We start from the raw sequence: 6,000 nt of genomic DNA, 5'->3' as shown, positions 1-6,000 counted from the left end.
TGAGGGAGAGTCGCTACAGCAGAGTAGACGGCCATATCATCAATGTGTTGGTTTCATTTTCATGTCATGTGTATAGTTAGTTGCATCGTTGTTGCCACTTTGGTCATATACGTTTTCCATATTCACAATAAGAATCAATATTTACAATAAGTAAAATCCGGGTGTTTGGGATCCATATTCACAAAAAGGAATCCACACAAATTGGTGAGAAAGAAAAATGTAAACTAAAAAGGGAAATCACCTAGGCATTGTTTTTGAGATAATATATTCAACTATTAAAAAGAAAATATATGATGATTATTAAAGTTTAACTATTCATGATAAAGATTAACCATTTAAGTAATGGTCTATGGTGAAACATTCTAGACATGTAGATGATATATTATCTACTTAATTTCTAATTTGGTTGTTGTTGTTTGCTCGTGTGGTTATGAAGGTTTGTTTGCGGTTACTCCTGAACATGCAACATAGCGTCATATTTGCACGGATGATTAGGTATGAGTGTAAGCTAGCCCGAACACATTCATTAGGAAATCTCTTCTTTCCAATAAATCAATGGGATAAGATAGATGTTTGTTCATATAAGATTAATTCTTTTATTTGAAGTTGGGTGAAACCGTTTTCAAATAATATATATATTTGAACCATTTAATACGTTATAATAAAATGTAACCTATATCAAGTCATTTATAAAATAATCACATTGATGATATGTAATAAAAAATTATGATAATATTTTTCAAAATTTAATTTTTTTATAATACATAATACTTATTTTTATTAATGATAATCTTGAGATTATAAAAAATTAACAATTATAGTTGAAACAAATAAATAGATATGAAACGCCATATGCAAATCAATTGTAAAATAAGTATCAACTTTGTTAATTTAATTTTACAAAATCATTAGATTAGTTTTGTACAAAATTAATAAAGAAAAGAAAATTAAATGAAACCAAAAAATCATAATCATTATTCATTATCCATAATTTAACAAAATAAAATATAAAGCGAAATTACATTTACTACGATATTGAGAGAACGCTTGTTTTTGGTCTTTTGGCACCAACAAAAAACCAAAATGCAAGAAAAAAACAACACATCATGTTCACTTGTGCAGAATTGGAAGTTGTATCCCATTTTTTTTGGAATGATATTCCCAATATGCTTCTATAATGCCCATAACAACATGACACATATCCATATCATCAATATTTAGTCTGTGCACACCCAAACATAAGCACATATATGAAAAGAAAATAAAACTCAGTCGTTATATTACAAGATCACAACAAGGAAGATATAAAAATAAAATATAAGAGATAAGGTGAACTTGCCTTGTATTATAGTTGTGAGAGGCTTAATGATAGTTGTTATCAATCCATGGCACAATAGCTTGATATTATGCTTGACTGCTTGTCTCTGTCAAAACCAAAAACAATAATTACTCATTACCCATTACAACAATATAACCCATTAAAAGCAGAACTTAAATTGTTATATATATATATATATATATATATATATATATATATATATATATATATATATATATATATATATATATATATATACTAGTTTATAACCCGTGGGAACCACGGTTATAAAAATAATTAAAGTTTTATAATAAAAAAAAATCAAAATTATTAATCAATTATTTTAAATAATTTACTAATTAAAAGATATTTTTATTAGTTATGGTGAAATTATAATCGTTGATTCAAATAAATATATAAAAATAATTTTTAATATATATTAGACTTTTTTTGTGAAATAATGAAAACAATAATATAAAATTTAAAATGGAGAATAAATACATTGAAAATAGGATCATATTAATGAGGATGTTTAATAAATTTAAAATAGAGAATTAATAGATTGACAAGTGGCAATACATTAATTAAGAGGTCTAATATAATGACACATGGCTAAAGAACTACTCTTTTATTAGTATAAGGGAATATATATATATATATATATATATATATATATATATATATATATATATATATATATATCCTCCTTAATAAATAAAGATTTTTTTTGTCACTTGTCATTCGCTCATGAATTTTGACACTTGTCATTTTGTGGTATTTTTGAAAGAAATATTATTCACTTGTCAATTTTTGATTTGTTTCAATTTTTAAAATCAAAGTCATATACTATATATATAAAGTATTAAATATCATATATATATATATATATATATATATATATATATATATATATATATATATATATATCTTCGTTTTCCTCCGTTTCTTATTTTAAAGTTATACATTAAAAAATATTAAAATTTTATACTTTAATGTTTAATTCTTTTTTAAATTAACCCGTGTAATACACGGGTCTCACACCTAGTATATATATATATATGAAACAATTTGAGTGTTAGCCGACTAAAAACAAGCTTAAACATATCATTTAGCTCCTTCACTTTTTCCTTCTTTTTCCTCCGTTTTCTATTCCTTCAAAAACTCAATAAACAAGTAATGAAGTTTGGTATATCATAATCATAATTGCTTGAAAAATATCAAAATGGTTGCTAGAAAAAACGTTCAAATACAAACAATAATACAATCCAAATACATAAAGCTATTAAACCAAATACAAACAATAATGCAATCCCTTGATAACCCTAAATGTTGAAGTAAAAGGGACATTCTAAATCAACAAACTGTATACAAACCAAGTCGGTGTACATTTTTTTAAATAACACAACCCACAAAGAAAATGAAATATGTATCATACCAAATTATGAAATTGATGGTAAAATCCTCTAGGAACAGATATTATTTCATTTTAATCTAGTTTGCATTCCAACTATGTAGTCTGCACATAACACACACATAAGAAAATCCTTGAATATGAAAGTTTAAGTTAACTGCTAAAGGCTAGTTGCTGCCATGAAATGAAAAATCACCTTCTCGAAAAAGAGTCCCAAAAAATAAAATAGATGATGATGGTGGTTGGATTTGAAGGTTGTGGTAGCTAGGGTTTTTGGGGTTTTAATAGAGAAGTAGTCGGTGGCCGTGAAAGTCATGGTGTGACGGTGGATGGTGGAAACGTTTAGGGCAGTCGTAGATGGTGACGACGGTGGAGACGTAGTCAAGTCGGCGGTGAGTAGTGCGATGCTGGCAGCAGATAAAGGAAGAGGGAACACCTGTTCGTTGTGGTGGTTCATGCCGGAGAAGTGTACGGTGAATATGTAGGATTTAGAGACTCTTTTACCTTGCTTCATCTCCCGCAGATCTTCTCCAAGCTACAATCAATTAAAAAAAATTATGAGCAAATGGAAGTGGTTTTACCTCATATCTAAACCAGTGGGGGAGCAAACCACATTTAAGATCCTGCACCTCCTGTTACTACTAAAATCAAATATATTTTGAGTAATTAGAGGTAAGACGCAACGGTGAAATACGTCGGCGGGTGGAGAGAAAGAGGAGGGGTGGTGGAGGCGAGACGGCTAGAGTTTAACTAATGGATGTGCTGCCGTGATTCACTTTAATTTGTGCAGTCACACTCTCATATAAGGAGATGGAGCAGAAACACGAGGGACATCGAGATTTATTTGCCGATATCCCAGAATCTGGAGTCGTTCAAAATCAAGTTCAACAAAAGTTGGGTCAAACATAGATAAGATCTCAAAGTTTTTAAAATTTTAATATTATTTTATTAATTGTTAGTTGTAATTTTTAGTTGAATGGTTTGGACGTGTTAACAAAAATAATAATATTTTATTCAATCTATATTTTTTAGAAATAATAGGATTTCTTTTATAAAATAGTATATATATATATCAACAATTTTCTGATTTTTAATTAATTAAATAGAGATTCATTTGTAAACAAATTAGTGTATCCATGTATAACTAAATATATCAACATTTTTCTGATTTTTAATTAATTAAATAGAGATTCATTTGTAAACAAACAATTAGTGTATCCATGTATAACTAAATCAAGACCACTCATTAATTCAACATTTTTCTGTTTTTTAATTAATTAAATAGGGTTAATTTAGTCTTTTATTAATTAGTAGTTTTAATTATAAATTAAATCACGTTGATTTATGGTAAGAGGATATCACGTTGATTTACACCATAACTTTTGTTGCCCTATTTTTGTCGTTTCCTCAGCTTTTTCTTGCATTGCATATAAAAAAAACTCCCCTCCTCTTTCTTTTCTTCTTTCTTCTTTGTTTGTTGGTTGTTCACAGTTGTAAACAAGGCAGAGAGTGTTTCCTATTAGCTTTGTGGTTCGAACAGATGACTATGGATGAGGTGATGTTAGTGATTGGATATGATGGATGGTGGCATCGGGTTTTCAATGGTGCAAGATGAAGATCAGCTGGAAAATTATTGGTCTAGCAAATGTTTTAAGGTGATTGTCAATACATCGAGAGTTTGTAGTTGATATATAACTATGTATATCATATGTAATGTTTTTATATCTCTATATCTTAAAAAATGATTTTAAGTTGTTTTATTAAACATTCAACGGTTATTTGATTTATAGAATTTTTTTGGGATTACCATTATTTATAAGAAAAATCATATAAAATGAGACAATTGAGAAAAATACGTCACCAACCGCAGATGGGAATAGTTAAATAGATAGATGTAATAGACTAAGGATGTAACATTTATATAATACCAATAAAAATATACTATTTCGTCCTTTCATATTCGTCAAAATATAGCAAAATAGGCTGAAAAGCCAAGACGCAGGGGAGTGAAAAGTCGTACCACCATATGAAGATATTAACATATTTGGATAGTAGTTGTCGACGCGATTCCGAAAATATAAAATTCATAAAATCCGACTCCGTATGGAAAATATATGGTTCTATAAAATATAAAAATCAACCGTGCACAAAGCTTTGCGTCATAAAAATTTACGGAAAGATCGGTCGAGTTTTAGCCAGACTCATAAAAAGGAGAAACGTATTACTCCTTGAGATAAGAATTATGAGGCAAACAACACCCAAAACAGAGCCCATAAGGAAGAGTTATGATTTTATAAAGATCATTTAAAAACACCCCTCTGTACGAAATTAATGGGCTAAAAATAAAGTTAAAACAAGCCAAACAACCTAAATGAAAGTTGTAGTGCTCGTCGAGACCTTCGTGTGGTTATAGAGAACGTCGAAAATGAAGCTCGTATGCAGGGGTTATGGAATTTATAAGATAATATTGTTGGGTGCGCATCACACGTAGAGCGCACTCGAACGTCCGATTCGTGAAGATACGGATAACGTGGCCCACTGAGAGAGTGACATGTATCAGTACCCAAATGGGGCCAACGCGCACACGAAATTTGTGCGGTGCGCTCCAAAATTTTGCTATAAATAGAAGTATGCAGCAGAGCCATTATGCATTCCTCTCTCTCTCTCTCTCTCTCTCTCTCTCTCTCTCTCTCTCTCTCTCTCGTCGAAGTCCTCCCCTCCCGAGCGATTCTGAGTCGTTGATTTTCCAACGCTACGCGAAGCACGGTACATAACAAGATCGAAAAACAAGAAATATACGATAAGACTAAACAAAACAGTTGCCAAATAAGAACGATACTATAGACAAAAGAGGACATCTCCTTACTAATTAATAAAACGGAAGACAACATACAATTTTTAGTTCATCAAAGTGGTCAAGTGTTCGTTCAATTAATAAATGTAAAGTATAACCATATTTGGACCTTTTGCAATGTATGATTATGCACTCTGGTCAGGGGTGACCGTAATTTAGCTATAATGTGGGGTCATGGGAAGCAGCCCTTGCGTGGAGTGGGCCCGAAACTGGATCCATATGTAAATGGTATATCCAGCAGTTGAATTCTCGCTAAAATAATAATAATAATAATAAATTAAATAAAAAAAAGTTAATGATAAAATAGTCTTTTTAGGTCGAATTCATAAAAAGTGAAACCATAGGGACAAAAACCGCATCAACTGTCATGTTTGAGGACCGTATGGTTAGAAGATAAAAAGTTGGGTCGGGAGTGCA

At 30.1% G+C, this 6,000-nt stretch overlaps 1 long non-coding RNA gene across 1 annotated transcript; it reads right to left on the bottom strand.

The window, feature by feature from the left end:
* Positions 1 to 2,732: 2,732 nt before the first annotated feature.
* On the bottom strand, positions 2,733 to 3,622 carry LOC145091683 (uncharacterized). The gene is made up of 2 exons (XR_013702250.1): positions 3,343 to 3,622; positions 2,733 to 3,264 (listed from the first exon to the last, which is right to left on the bottom strand). It is a non-coding gene; the product is annotated as an uncharacterized LOC145091683 (long non-coding RNA).
* Positions 3,623 to 6,000: the final 2,378 nt, after the last annotated feature.

Source organism: Lactuca serriola, chromosome 3 (assembly GCF_051521515.1).
Source record: "Lactuca serriola cultivar US96UC23 chromosome 3, Lser_US96UC23_V15, whole genome shotgun sequence".
NCBI lineage: Eukaryota > Viridiplantae > Streptophyta > Magnoliopsida > Asterales > Asteraceae > Lactuca > Lactuca serriola.
This window is presented reverse-complemented; position numbering and strand designations above follow the sequence as displayed.